The sequence below is a fragment of the Carassius gibelio genome, chromosome B22 (assembly GCF_023724105.1).
Source record: "Carassius gibelio isolate Cgi1373 ecotype wild population from Czech Republic chromosome B22, carGib1.2-hapl.c, whole genome shotgun sequence".
Taxonomy (NCBI): domain Eukaryota; kingdom Metazoa; phylum Chordata; class Actinopteri; order Cypriniformes; family Cyprinidae; genus Carassius; species Carassius gibelio.
The window spans coordinates 35,765,587-35,782,113 of NC_068417.1; the positions used below are offsets into that span (position 1 = coordinate 35,765,587).

The 16,527-nt window shown below is 37.0% G+C and overlaps 1 long non-coding RNA gene across 1 annotated transcript in view; it reads left to right on the top strand.

The window, feature by feature from the left end:
• Positions 1-1,224: 1,224 nt before the first annotated feature.
• LOC127987284 (uncharacterized) overlaps positions 1,225-16,527 on the top strand; it is a 162,818-nt gene continuing 147,515 nt past the window's right edge. The window contains exon 1 of the long non-coding RNA XR_008161151.1: positions 1,225-1,307. This is a non-coding gene — a long non-coding RNA (uncharacterized LOC127987284). The remainder of the gene's footprint in view (positions 1,308-16,527) is intronic.

Here is a 16,527-nt window from a genome sequence, read left to right on the forward strand (position 1 = left end):
ATTGACCCCATGCATCCAGCTATTATTCTTAATCCTGCTACAGATTTGGACTGAAAGCTAAAAAAGGACTTCATTAGCATTATTTACATTCTTAAAGAATATTGAAATAACATTATATTTACATTTTGTTAAAAAAAAAGGAAGACCCACTTGTGGTGTCTCAGAAACATTACCTCTGTAGTACAAAATAGCCTACCTCTAAAGCAGAATATTAAATTAAATGCAACCATAATTGACTGACCCCCTTGTGAAAAGTGTGCACTTTTAGTACAGATGTCAAAATAATAATTTTCAAAAAAAACTTTTTCCTACTTATATTCATTTTCAAAAGTGCACTTTTTTCAAACATGTCAAATTAAGTTTTGCTTTAAAGTACATATTTTCAACCATTAATTAAAAATAATACTTTGTTGGGCTTTAACAACTTTTATTCTGATGTTTGTATGTAATTCAGGGCATTTTTTTCAGTAGTGCAGTGGTGTATAAAGCACAGCTCACATAGAAGTGACTTTCAAGTAAAGTCATTGTTAATGATCAGAGCAGTGAATTCACATTACAAACTTTAAAATGAGCAAACTTTAGTTGAGAAATAATAAATGTGACGACACTGTCAAACACATGTAAATAGCCTACTTGATTAAACTGAAGTTTTACTGTGGAGTGTCTTTTTGATATTGGATTTAATGTAAGCATATTTTAAATGTACTAAATTGCAGCTTCATCGTTACAAATGTGAAATTTATTCATAAACAATTTTCAGTTGCTTTAACCGCATTTCACAAAAAAATAGAAGTAATTATGAAATGTAGATATACTTGTTACAAGTATGGTAGAACCATCACTTTTTCCACGGAAGACTGCTTTATAAGTATTGTCCTGATTTATCTTAATTTCTCACCATCCAATAGCTCAGAAAAACTTGAGGTGTAACAGAAACTATGGTCTCTCTATTTTCTAGCATTTCACAAAACAGCCACCGGGTGCCATTAAAACTCCCCTGAATTATTTTTAAATTCATTTTTCTGTCACAAATGTCTAGATTTCTCTGTCAATATTACTTCACAAAATACCATTTCCGTGGTAATGCAATGTCCAATTTCAAAATGGATTCCGCAGGATAAAAATATTTGATAGAGAAAAAAAAGAAAGTGCCAAGCGTCCCACAAGTGACATAGTGAAGGTTAAGATATTTTGTATGCATTAATAAGAAAACCGGAAAACACTTCCCATAACACCTGATGTACTTGCTACATCATTAGAAGAATGGCATCTACGCTAATATTTGTCTGTTTCTCTCTTGTTCCGAGGTCACAGTAGCCACCAGATCCAGTCTGTATCCAGATCAGAGGATCACTGCAGTCACACGGATCCAGTACGTATCCAGACCAGATGGTGGATCAGCACCTAGAAAGGACCTCTACTGCCCTGAAAGACAGCGGAGACCAGGACAACTAGAGCCCCAGATACAGATCCCCTGTAAAGACCTTGTCTCAGAGGAGCACCAGGACAAGACCACAGGAAACAGATGATTCTTCTGCACAATCTGACTTTGCTGCAGCCTGGAATTGAACTACTGGTTTCGTCTGGTCAGAGGAGAACTGACCCCCCAACTGATCCTGGTTTCTCCCAAGGTTTTTTTCTCCATTCTGTCACCGATGGAGTTTTGGTTCCTTGCCGCTGTCACCTCTGGCTTCACTTACAGCGATATCTTTGACTTGATTGCAAATAACTGCACAGATACTATTGACACTGAACTGAGCTGGATGATGACATCGTTGAATTCAACGATGAACTGCCTTTAATTGAAAAATGTGTATTTACTATTGTCATTTTGCATTGACACACTATTTTACTATTTTATACTGTAAAGCTGTTTTGACAGTCTGTTTTGTTAAAAGCTCTTTATAAATGAATATGATTTGACTTATTGTAGGTCCTCTTAAGTGGTCCTCCAACAAAACACTCTAGGGTTGAACTAATTGCATTTAATATAACATATTCATTTAATTGCAGTTAATATTCAGTTTGCACTTAAGTATATTCTTTTAACCGTAACTCCAGCTCTGATTTAAAAAATCTACTAAAGAGAGCTCTACTGTAGATATATCAGCAGTAGGGCTGGTTGTCATATCTCTTCCTCAGGCACTGACAGTCCTCAGCCTAGGCAGGTATGGACAAGATAGCGGCATTTATCTGCTGAAAGGAAAACTGTTCAATCTGTCATCTTAATTACCTTTCACATCCCTTGAAAGCTCTGATTGCTCCATTATATTAGCCTACCATTGGATTCCTGTGCCACTGATCCCAAAAACCTGTAGTGTTATACTGATAGTAATTACCTTAAGGAGTTTAAAAGAATCACCCTTCTGTATTCAAGAGAATCTGTTTGACAGATGTTTACAGCTTTCATATGCCCCACAGAACTTAATGAGATGGAATGAGACAAGATGTTGTTAATTCTAAAGGTGCTATCAGGACAAGTGTCTAACAGGTTGATTTGATGAGGTAATTCTTATCTGGTTATGAAATGTACCACTAACTGAATTGCGTAGACTGCAAATCTACAGAAAGCATTTTACAAAGGGGTCGAGAGTGTATTTAGTGAATTCTGCCCCGTGTTTCCGGTCTGCTGTTAAATGTCTTAAACTTCTACAGTAAGTTCATGTGTTTTCCACATCTTAAAATTAAAATTCCATGTTTGAAGACATTTTCATCACCTCCTGCATCTCCTTTCTCCCCGTTTCACTAGTTCACGCTTACATATAATTAGCTGAGGTATGGTATGCGTATTTGGCGTGCTGTCCGGGGAAGGGCTCCGAGCTCGGGAATGGCCCGAACCTAGAGTACCCCCCCTTCCCCGTCTATTATAAAGTGAACTTGAAGTGAGGAGATGGGGTGGAGGAGGGATGCTGATAAACCGTCAATGGATAGAGGTAAGTCAGCGATATTTATACTATGGGATTGATTACTTGATTGTGGTCCACCTGTGTTGATTAGGCTAAGTATCTGACGCGCTCCTCCCGAATCTTTATTGATAATTACATTTAGCATGACAGAAATGCGGGTCAAGACGATGATGGCTGAGGACTAGCTGTGGGCTTTACTGCAGGATGGACGGAGGTTGGAGTGGGATGTGGAGGATTTCCTTGAGCTAGTTAACCAGCTGAGCTGGGCCTACGCCTCTCTTGGTACGTTCTTTCAGCTGGGACTAGATCAGGAGATGATCCGCTGCAATCTTCTTTTCTATGATTTCTCTGATATTAATCTCAAACTCTTTTTGAATGGTTCTAACTTCGAAGTTGATGAAGTTAAGGAACAAGCCTTGTCATTCAGCCCCCTCAAAAGCACGCCACATCTCGCCTGCTCACCTCACGAAAGGAACCCCCACATACCGCACCAACTGTTCAAACCACCTGCTCAACCCCAAATACCCCCGAATCATCCGAAGCTTTATCCTCGCACTCAGCCAAGACAGCCCGCCCTCTGTCCGCGGCTCATCCAGGCCCATCGCCCGTTCATATGGCAAGCCAAATTGGACATTAATATTGCAAGCCGAACGAACATTAATGCAGCAAGCCTGCCAGCCCCAAATCTCCCTCCAGTGCCGTTCCTCAAAAGCGCCTTCCTGAGCGCCCTCCAGTGTCTGCTCTTCGTAATCGCTTTCCAGAGCACCCTCAAGTGTCGGCTCCAGCCTAAGAGCTTGCTCCAGTGTTGGCCCAGGCCCCAGAGTTCGCTCCAGTGTTGGCCTTTTCCCTCCTATCCAGAAGAGGAAACTAGGGGTGAGGAAAAGGGTGTTAGCCCAGGCCCCAGAGTTCACTCCAGTGTCTGTCCAGCACTCAGGATGGGCTCCTGTTCCCGAGTCAATCCCAGGATGGGCTCCTGATCCAGAGTCAAGCCCAGGGAGGGCTCCTGTTCCAGAGTTAAGACCAGGGAGGGGTCATTATCCCCTGTTAAGCCCAGGGAGGGCTCATAAAGGCCAAAGTGGGGGCTGGGGCCGAGGCCTTGGAGGCTGCTCCGAATGGCCTCCCGATTCCCCAGATCCAGCATGACCGCCCAGGTCTCCAGGTCTGTCATGGCACCCCAAATTGGTATGGCACACTGTCCCGTGTCTGTTCTTCTGGATGGGGGCATTGTGTCAGACTCTGTTTTTTTTATTTTTTTTATACCATATTTGTTTTTCCTGTTTATGTCCTTGGTTCAGTTCCAGATGCTCCCCGTGTAGTTAATTTGATCCCAGTTGTGTTCTTTCGGTGTCTGTGTATTTATAGTGAGTTCTGTTTATAGTGAGTATATATTGGAAGTTCTGCAAGTTGTGTGATGGAGCCTCCATGGTCCAGATTTGTTGGTCTAGCACAACCCATTAATGTTCAACTGGATTGAGATCTGGGGGAATTTGAGGGCCAAGGCAACACCCTTAACTCTTTGGCATGTTCCTCAAACCATTTCTTAGTAAACTTTGCAGTGTGGTGGGGTATATTATCCTGCTGAAAGAGGGCAATACTATCAGGAAACACTACTGCACTGGAGAAGTGTATGTGGTCTGCAACAGTTTTTAGGTAGGTGGTATCAAAGCAACATCAACCGAAAGACTTCCCAAGCAAAGTTTCTCAGGAGAATATTGGCCAGAGCGTAACTCTGTCTCTGTCTACCCACCTTCTTCCCATTGTCATCCTCCTGCCATTTCTTCCCCAGGTAAAGGAGGCACACTCATCTACCATCCTCCTGATTTTAAAAGAAAATGGAATTCATCAGTCTAGGCAACCTTCATCAAATCTTTCTTCTTACACGGTCTTGTTCTGATGCTCATGTGTCAATAGTAGGTGCTTTCAGGGTCATCATTGACCTTTCTTTGGCTGCGCAGCCTCATACAGCGAACTGCAATTCACTCTTACCACTTTTCCACTATGGCTGGTGCCATTTCTCAGCCACTGACAGGAAGCAGAACCCTCTATGTCTATGACATGTGACTGGAATCACTTGTTATCTCTGGTGGAAGAAGAGTGTTGGTCTCTTCTGCCAGCCACTGCTGAACTCACATATTTAATTGTTGTTAATTTTGTAAATTTACCTGAACTTCAACATCATTTAAAAAGTGTGCCTTTGAAACTGTAGTCTGTAATGGACACTCCACCTACTGATGTCATAATTTCACTTTTTCGAACCAGCAAGTTTTCGGGGCCGGTTCAGAAACAGGAGTGGAAAAGTGCAGCCCAGTTCCCAACCTGGCTATGGCTTTGGTTCCGACATCAACCCCTTGGGGAAAAGCGCTATCTTTGTTCTGGTATTATCTGGTATTATCTATCATAGCTCATATTACGTTTTTCATCAGTCTGAGCTACAGTAGCCTAATATATCCAAACTCTTAATAGGTGCCATTGTAATGTTATAATCAACGTTATTCAACTTGTCAGTGTTGTAAATGTTGTGGCTGAACATAATATTCCCTAAACAGTGGATATTTGCATCCCTAGTCTCTCCAAAAGGAACAAACAAAAATAATTCAAAGAAGTTTCTACAACACCCTGCTAGCTGTCTGTCAAAACACATACATCTTTAGGGTAACATTGCTTTCTTCAATACACTTGATGTGCTTCTTAAGTACACCGGGTGCAGGGGTACATACCTGTTAGCACTTTAAAGTCACAGCAGGCTTCCTGATATTTCTGAGGACCGGAATGTCATTTACCTGTTTTCAAAGACTTAATCCTTGGGCATTAACTGTACATTTCCTCTATCTTTTAACAGAGTATTAGGATGTTCCACAGCAAGACCAACCTATAAACCCTATGCTAACCAAAGAACACGCAAATATTGTGGGCCTAGCGTTCTGCACGCTATCCCCTTAGAGAAAAAAGCAAAAGATGCATTTTTCGTGGGTACAACCTGTAATGAAGAATGGCATTGTTTTCATCTTTAACTACTGTTCAAATATTATTTAAATGGAATCTCAACTCACAAGGTTAAAAAGGACCTCTCACTAAGGCTTGACATTTGCTTGCGCTATGGGCTCATTGTTTGATTATTAATCAACAGTGGCAAGACACATTAACTGTACTCTATCATAAATATAAAGTAATGAAACATAATAAGGATATCTTAAGAAAAAGTTATCCTGGGCTTAGATTCTGATACCTTCACCACTACCTCGGGCAGCCACTGGCAGTCTCCACTTCTTCCTGCTGCCCAGACTCCTCTGCACCACGATCCTCCTCAGCAGCTTGTCCCTGCTTCCAACAACATTCATAGATTAGGAAAAAGGAGGCAGGGACCGGCGAACATTTCAACATAACTTTAATAACAAAATGAAAACAGTGCAACAGCCACTCACAGACAACTGCCGCGCACCACCAGGAACAAAACAACATCAATTGCCCAGGCCTGGTCCTCTGTCATCTAACACTGTCTAATACTTCTCGTTTTATTCTTCTGGAGCTCCTCCATGGGACTCAAGACCGGTGAGTGGCCCAGGTGCTGCTCATTATTATTCACTTTCCCCGGCCTCGCTCTGCTGCCTACAGATTCTGTTAAACTGAGTTGTATTCATTTGAACTTCATAATTTTGTACTCTTTATAAATGTCGGGCAGCATTCCGCACAAATGAACGTTTTAATTTTAGAATACTTTAAAAATTAAGAAAAGCAAGAATGAAGGCCCCAATCCCAAACATGACCCTCAGTGGGGCGTAGGCAGAGGAATGAGATTGTATGAACTCCTACAAATTTGCCAAAATGTAAATTGGTTTCAAATTTCACATGAGAGTGTATTGGACATGATGCTTTTACTGCCACTGAAGTTTAGCATCCTGATGCATATTTAAACAATTATGTCACTTTAACTGCATTTGCTGTCATATTCCTGACATGACAATACAATTGTGGTCTCTTTTTGTGACTTTCAACGAGACACAACTGTGCCTACTATTCTTTTGAAGACTGTGCCAGGTTTCCCACCCACAAAGCCAAAGCATGATCTAACCAACATGAAATGTTCCTGTGACACCCCTGAAGAAGAAATAAATAGATTTGAGGAAAATTAAAGGAATGTTAGACGAATGGAGTTTTTACTTGAAAGGCTTTTGATGCTGTATCTTTGGATTTCGTTTGTAGATGAGCATTCGAGTTGCTTGAAGTTGATATTTTGTACCTCAAGAGATTTCCCGAGCAATGTATCCTTAAATTGCTTGGAGGATGAAAGACAAGAAATAAATGGGACAGTTGTTGTTATACTGTAGAGTAAGAGTGCATATAATTGTATCTTTAAAGAATTTTATAAAATATTATTTAGTTTATTTTGAGTTTTGATTGCAGGTTTTTGTATCTTGGTATATTTTGATATCTCTTCAGGAATTTTGGAGATATTCGTTGGGTCCTTTTACTCAGAAGAAACATCTGAGAAGCAGCAAACACATACTCTTTCTTTATTTAATCTCATTGTGGAGTTTCCAAACACGTTTTTCTCCAGTGTGCCAGAAGATGGCAGACATGACTTTATGTGGGGGCCCGGTGGAAAAAAAAAACATTTAACAGTGTGGCAGGATATGCTGTGTTGCCTTGCGTAAAGCTGTTTTTGTTTGGCAAATGACTTTTAAAGAATGGTGCCTATAAACAGGATGGAGATGATACACAAGACATCCAAAAACGCACAGGCGAACATGGTGTAATTTCCCCAGCTAGGAGCAGCTAGTCATCTAATGGCTGTCCATTTCAAAGAGGGATTTTTTGGGTTACTTAATTGTAATTGTCATTTGTCATTCGTCAGTCTAATGGTCTTAACAGGCCCCGAGACCTAGTTTAGTCTATTTTGTGACATGAACTATGCGTCATGCAACGTTCACAAGTCATGGAAATGGAATTTGAAAGTTAAATAACAACTGCATTCACTTATCAAACCACTTAACAGACTTTTTTTTTTTATATGAAAAGTCATACTTTATTTATAGAACATACTGTATTATGTAAAATGACATTGCTGAGTGAAACTCTGTTTGATATTATACTGTAAGAGCTGAGGCTCAAAAGGCTTTGCACCATATGGCTTGTGGTACAACAGTCAGGATTATCACAGCATTAAGATTCAACTGAATGCAGTTTTGTTTCTTGACAGACTTTTCTCCCGTCATATAACGTCTCAGTCCACTGGCTGAGCTAATATCTTCATGGATTAAAGCCTTAAGGAGTAAATTGCGAGGAATATGCTCTGCTGAAGGATTTGAACTGTTGATCCTGCATAACCATTATTCTCACTCTGTTGCTTTTATAACTCTGGCGATGTGCAGTATGATCACGATATAGCTCTATTGCACAACAACTGTGCAAGACAAGATTTTTGCAGTTTCTCAAGAAAATCAGAACGCATTTCTGTGCAAAACTCACTGCTGTTTGCTTATTGTGTTGTAATGGGAGGTGTTGTCAATGGTTGCCAGATTGGGCTTTACAGTGCTGAGGCGTAAAATGTTATAATTACTCTCATTCTTATTGAAATGACTGGATTTCATGCATGAAAATTTGCCAATCAATGTTAAAGGTGTTATACATAACTTTTTTTTTTTTTTTTTTTACTAATAAATCTTAAAAAATACCACAATATTTGTGCAGCTGTTTAGGAAACATTAGTTAACATACTTTGTTTCTCCAAAAAACAAAGCTACAACCAGTCATTCTACTTTGAAATGTGCGTTCTGTGTCAGAATGTATGCTTTTGTTCTGTTCTGGGCCTCCGCCCACTGATACTTTAACCAATAATATTTCGACACCATGGTTATCAGTTGGCAGAAAACACAACATATTGCAGCCATGGAAGCCAGCGAACAAATTGCATCAGATTGCAGATTCTACCCAACATCATTTGAAAAAAAAAAACACATATTAAAAACGCATATTAAAACGCAGATAAATTAGCTATTCAGTTTACAGTGTAGGACTCGTCGGCTTTCATTGTCAGTTGTGTTCAAAATGATTCATGTTACATGTCCTCAATCTGGCAACCCACGTGAATCTGAGAAGGGAGAGGGAGGGAGAAACAACAATCTCCAATATTTTCAATTTGGACTGCAGTACCCATCTCAACCACTAGCTGTCCTCTTACATACTGTACCTTGAAATGTGACCGCAACTTTAGAGTTAGTTATTTTCACACACATATATGTAAATGTGCCTGCATATATTACACTATAAACCCAAAATTGTTTATTTATTGTCTTTCCGTACTTTCACAACCTCAATATTTATTTATTTTATTTTCCAATGTAATTCACTAGACTTGAGATGTCGAGATCTCCCAGGGAATTTAATAGTAAGCATTTCTCAGGCCTGTTGGTGCTCTTATACAGCGAACTTTGACAGAGTTATTCGAGGACTTGCTTGAAGTTGAGCAACAAATGAGCTGTCTAAGCAATAATTTTCGGTCAATTTTGTTTTGCTGCAGAAAACTTTTATTTTTATTGTTATTTTTTTTATTGTACATGCTCAATTTCTAGTCACCTCCTGGGAGACTTAAAACGAGTCGGAGAAGTGTGGTCTGCTTTATCAAGCTCTGCCAGACAGCTACCTTTAATAAATACCACTCCTAAATGCTTTGGATTCTGTGTGTCTTAATTTTCAGGAAACAGACAAAGCCTGTTTCAAACCAAATAAATACGTGGTCATATCTCAGCAAAGTACCAGCCTCATTATTACTGCAGGTAAGTGAGTTTTATTCCAGAAACAAATTATAATCTCCTTTAATGAATAAAAATAAATAAATACCGATGTCAGATTCAACCACATACTCCCTAAAAAATAGAATATTACCTCTTCAATGCTGGCCCCTTGAGGGAATTTTGCTCACTTTTTCCTGTTTTTACATTCTCATGCGGTTTATAATTGCAAGTGAATGAGCTCTCAATCCATTTGGGTCGTGCATAGTGTATTGTCATTTTTCATTCAGAACTTCAAACGCTTTTATTTAAGACCAGTAAGGAACATAGACACAGACATGGAGGTAACCAGAGATGTTTTCACAGTAGTTACCTTTCGGTTTGCTGTACTAAACTTGATCACCCGAGTTCTTCGTGAGAAAACAAGTGGGCAGTGTTAAGTGCTGAGGGTTGTACTCGCTTCAGAAACACACAAACACAGTTTGTAATTTAGATTAGCTGTATGGAAGCATACACTATAATGGAACATATACGTAGAGTATACACAATAAAGAGTCATTTAAGTCTGCTATAAAATATCTGCCATTATTTACTGACCCGCACATCATTCCAAAATTGTACACTGCATAAAAGGCTTTTCAAAGTTGTAAATAAAGTAAAAAAAAAAAAAAAAAAGATTATTGGATAAAAATTTACAAGAAAATACTATTTCAGTATTTAAGAATTTTATGATTCATTTAATGTGGCACTTGGCATTTATTATTATTATTATTATTTGTAAAATTTACTAGCAGTTTCTTTACACTCATTTTTTAAGTGTATGCTGTTATTAATTTTTTTTTTAACATTGGGCAGCATTAGCATGGCTAGCATTAATAGTCTGAGGGCTGCTAAAAAATGTATTCTGACTTTAATCAAATTACAAAGTCAGTCTATTTTGCCCTTTTTTTGTTGTTTTTAGCGACGATGCTTAAAAAAGAAATACATTTAAAGTTGATATCAAGAAAATAGTATCTCAATATTTCTACTTTAATCATTTTATGATTAATTCAATCTGTTACTTGCAGTTTCTTCATAATTATAAGTAAAATTTACTAGCAGTTTCTTAGTTAAGATTATATAAGAGTAAATTGTATGCTCATTGTATAAAGTGCATGGGGTTATTTTTTCTGCGGAACCCAAAAACTGAATTTTCAAAAAATGTACACATATATTTTCCGCATGACAGAAGTTTATAGTAAACAAACAAACAAACAAAAAAATATTGTGAGAAGGAAATAATAAATTCAAATGTGAGAAAAAGAATTATAGGATATATATATATCCTTTACACTTTTGCATATTTAATCTTTAATAATATTTAATCAGAATATATGACAGGATTATTAATTTTGGGTTAATTTCATTTTCCTTGTAGAGACAGATTTGCAATTCCAACAAGTTCCGAAATGTTGTATAACTTCGAGTCTCTAGAGGGCTGAATTTTTGCTCATCATTCAAGACGGATATGGCTGTACATGTTCCAGGATGAGCAAACATTTTGAGGTCGGTAAATGTGATTATGGTTACACAGTGTGCCCGTGGATGAACAGATGTGCAGGTTACAGCAGGTCACGCATGTACACTTACACAGGACGCCTCTGGAGAAGGTGTGACATGCCGCTTGGCAGCTCGATCACGGAGCCACTTAGTCTCTGATCTTCATCGTGATAGATGAGATTAGGTGAACCACACAAAGACTTACTGTTTAAGTCAGATGTGTCGTCATAGTTGGATGCACATTTAAGAACTATTTTGGTTGGTTTGTATGCCATAGGTAAAATGGTGTAATTCATATCACACCTTATATGTAATACACTGATGATGCAAAGGTGTCTTAAAGTCACAAAAAGGGTTTGCATGACCACTCATTGTTACTATTCAACTTGTCATCCAGAAAAGTAGTCAACTAGTCGATAAGTGAATGTTTACCAAAATGACACAGAGAGGTCATGCGGGACATAGGCAGAAGTAGTACTGAACTCCATCTCCATATCTGCGTAATGCATAAAGTAGTGGAAGCACTAAGCCTTTATTCTCTTTTGCTGCTTCCACTTTTTTTCAGCACACATAAAAAAATCCAACTGCTAAAGTGTGATTTATCATACTATTTTTGTTTAGCACCAGCACATCCTGATGACGTTTTCTTCTTCTATGGTAATGTGCATCGTATCGTGTGAGTCAACAGGTGTCATCATCATACAGTCTACACATACGTCATAGCCAGGTTTATTAGATCCACGTTGCACAGTGTGATATGCAGTAACCTTATAGGATTGCTAAAATCACATGTTTTGGGATTTAGAAAGATATGGGAACTAATTGTCATTTTGTGGACACAATAATAAAAAAAAATCCTGCATGTCATGTCTAGGGCTCTATAGAAATGACTGGATTTTGCTTTTGTAAATTTGCAGAACAATGCTAAATGTGACCGCACCAATGACAGGTTTAGCATGATGTGCTATCAGTAACTAGCATGCTAAAGATTTGTGTCTATAAATTCATTCTCCGATATCAGTGAAGTACTGCTATATACACAGTACTGAAGTAAACTGGTACGACAAATGTCCCAAAAACACATCAAAGGTTATTTGGGGATCTGTTGTTGATGAAAATGTGCACAGAATTATGGATAAGTCATCTTTAACTTTAACATCAAGGACACTGTTGTTCTAGAAACGCTTTTAATCTGAACCCAGCGAAAAAATATATATATATTTTTTGAAAGAACATTCTCCAAATGTTCAGTGTTGGTTCTTGGAACATAAAACATTTCCAGTTTTCTTGATGTTAGAGGAATGTTTTAAAAGGTATGCTATTCATCAAACACTCTTTCAACTTAGTTTTTAAAATTCAGCATCCTAGGAACTTTAATTTGTAACATTGCAAGAACATAAAAATATTCAGTTTCCCTAATGTTAGTAGAATGTTATTTAAAGGTTATCGTGATGTTCCTGAAACATTCTTTGAAATATAAAAAAGAACACAAACTACAACTTTCTTCAGCCACAGCCTTAGATGAACTGAAGATAAAATACATTAAATATTTTAAGGTCTGTTTAAACAACTCCACAAACAGCATTAGCAGCTTCACTCACAGTATTACTAACCACATTTACTTTGTCAGATGTCTACATAAGTTCTTATTGAGAATTAACAGAGGTTTAGATGTTGATGTCTTATTGAAAATGTTTTGTTTGAGGTCACCATCATGGAGATCAGTGTTTGCTTTTGTTGTGCTCTTGGCCCTTGACTCTTATTGAGTCTTGCAGGTGTTTTCAGAAAACATTTCTATGTTAATAAAACAGACCAGCTTGCCTATTTTAATAACAGACAAATGACTGCATCAAAGTACTTTAATTAACTGCTTTTTTTCCTGTACTTGCTGATTTAACAAAATAAAATGTTTTTGAGAGAAATAAAACTCAACGTTTGTGAAAATAAATAATTTGTAACAGTATTCAGTGCTTCAGATGCTCAATGTTTTATCTCTGTGTGCAAAGAACACTGTCATTCTTAACTTTTTAAACATGTTCTGTGTCAGTTATATACTCACAGACATCAACATTCGGCATATGAAACACAACAATGGTGGCATACTTTATGTCCCAAATGTGGATCTATATGAGTGTTTACATTTTTTTTTTTTTGATTGTCACCATTGTTGAGGTTTGTATAATGAGTGCTGATATCTAAGTTTGTTTATTAAACTTGTTGGACAATCTTACATAAATCACTGAACTGTTACTATATATATATATATATATATATATATATTAGTGGTGGAAATTTTTATTCTATTGAGAGATTCGTTCATTTTCAGTTTGTTCACCAAAATGACTCATTCATATTCATTCACCGATTCGTTCAGTGACGAAAAAGTCTTATATGTTATGTCTTAAGTCAACAAACGCATTTACTAAACTGATTTGGCTTTAACTAAATGTGTGCATATTCTACCTATTACATAAATAATGAGCTGTTCAAATTATCAAAACACAAGGATTTCTTTGATTTTAAATGTTTAGTCAGACATTTATATTCATAAATCTGGAATTAAAACGTGGAGTTATGTTCTGTATGATAAATATGAACATATATAAATAGTATAGCATCGCATCTGCTTTCTGCTGATTACTGATCGAGACTGACATGTTAAATGGCTGACTGAGGTGGTACACTCTCATTCATTTTGTTCACTAATGAGATAAGTACAAGTTCAGTCATTTCATTAACAAAGATATGTACCAGTTCATTCAACACGTTCATGACCAACATGTAGGCTACCATTTCGGTCATTTTGTTAATGAACGAGAAGATCTTTCAATCTCATTCAGACTCAAAGAAACTTGTTCAGTGAAGCGCGTATTCGTTCACTACATTCAACAAATCATATGCTCTGTCACCTCTCATATTTTAAGGCTATTAGCTATATATATATATAATTCTTTATAAAGTTTATTATTTCCTACTCACATTTTAATTACCAAAGTAGGAAACACAACAGAAAAGACAATTGCTAAACTACTTTAATGCAGTCTTTAATGCACTGCAATTGCTGTAAAAGAAACAACTCACAAATAACAACAACAACAAAAATCAAGGGTCAAGAGCCCAACTAAAGCAAACACTGATCTCCATGATAGTGACCTCAAACTAAACATTTTCAATAAGACATCAACATCTCAACCTCTTTCTCAATAAGAACCTCTGAAGATGTGTGACAGAAATAAAGTGAATCTGGTTAATAATACTATAAGTGAAGCTGGGAATGCTGTTTGTTTAAACAGATGTTTGAATGACTGAAAGAATGTTTCGGGAACATCATACTAATCTTGAAATAACTTTCTACTAACACTGGATATTTTTATGTTCTTGAAATGTTACAAATCAACGTTACTAGAATGTAGAATTTTGCATAAAAATTAAGTTGAAAGAATGTTTGAGGAACATCATACCTTTTAAAATATGTCCTACTAATGTCTAGAAAGCTGGACATTTTTTTGTTCCCAGAACCAACACTGAATATTTGGAGAACATTCTTATAACAAAATAAAGCTAGCTGCGAAGACACCAACACTAACATATCATGCTGACACAGCAAATGTTGCTTAATTAAGCTCTGTTTCAATGCTGCTAAAATGGACCCTATTTCAAACCATTTTTGGTCCATTAAAAATAATTGCCTTGTCTTTAAGTAGTGAGATTTTAAATCCCATAGACCCCCTGCTACCAGGTGCTTGTTTCTTCAAATAAGGATTTTCTTGCGGTTTTAAATCAGAGTGCAAAAATTAATCAAAACAAACCAAAAATGGTCTTCAGTACAATGATATGTACCCTATAATTTAATTAAAATAATCACCTAGCTGATCATATATTGTTGTTATAAAGCTTTTGATTTATATTTAAAAACAAGGCTGAGCATGATTGTAAAACACAAATACACACACACATTGTTCCTGAAATACATTTTGGTGTATTTCATACATTTAGTATTCAGATTTTGAAATCTTTGATATTTCATATTTGGTATATGAAAGGTAAGAAAAAACACAAGTCCAATTCCAGTGAAGTACATAATTTACTGGTGGTGTGTAGATCCAAAAATAGCTCAAAGGCAACAACAACAAACAAACAAACAAAAAAGATCTGCACATGAACAATAGGCCAGCATGCTCATATGCATTTATTATCCAGAGGACACAAATAAAATGCAAAAGTACAAAGTGTGCAAAAGTGCAAACATTAAAATTAAATGCTAAAATTAGGAAATGTAGTCTCACAAAAAGTTTGAATGCAATACCAGTATCAAGCTATAGCTACAGAGAGTAAACTAATCAAAATGTTATTTGCTTTAGAGTGTCTTTTGTGTCATTATGTGGTCTTTTTATTCTTGGTATAATCAAATTTTTGGCAGAGAACCCCCCAGAGAAGTTAATTACTCAGCAGTTATCTTACAAGCTCTAATTGTTATTAGCAAGTCTCTTCATGCTAAAGCTCTATAAATTAACAATGGAAACTTGCTGCTACTCCATGATTTCAGACTTGATCTTGTCTTCTGATAAAAAATAAATAATAAGAAAAAAATAATGTTTTAACCACCAGATTGTTTAAAACTTTTTGAGGCACTAAGTTACATTTTGTGATGAAATTCTGCATGACGGGCTTTGTGAATGACTTTTGTAACTGTAATAGTTGATGGTTAGTAGGGTTGAGATCACATACTGTAAATGGAAGTAACCTTTTTTATCCAGTATAAAAAATAAAAATAAACGGTTGGAGAACTTTTGAGTACGTAAGCTGCCAAACTCTTACTCCCTAAAGCTGATTTAATCAAATCTCCTGACACTTGAATGGAAACTAAACTCCTTTCAAACTGAAGCTCAAAGCGCTCAAGTTGTCACCTGCCAGGAAATTTCAAGTAAACTAAAACAAAGTGTTCAATAATAAGATAAACGGAGAAGAAGCTAAGAATATGTCTTCTGTTTAAAGGTGAAAGGAAAATGATACTTCCCCTGATGAGTAAGGCAAACCTTTAGCGTTAATGGCTGACGGTGTCTCAGCACTAAAGAGAAAATTAGAAAGATGTAGACCAATATATCTTCAGTGAGCAAGAGACATTTAGCGGCTCATTCATCCGTGTTTTGAGGAAGCGAAATGAAGACTAGTCTTTTCTCAAGGGCTGATTGATCTTTGCTTGCAATTGGTCATGGCTTGTGCAAAGCGGATTTTGGCGCGGCGTAGACCTCGGCCCATTACATCATTCAAGCTTGGGACGTGAATTCAAAAAACGGTTTTGTTTCCTTGGGAAAGTTAATTAGGCACCAGTCGCACCAATGAGCTTCAAGATT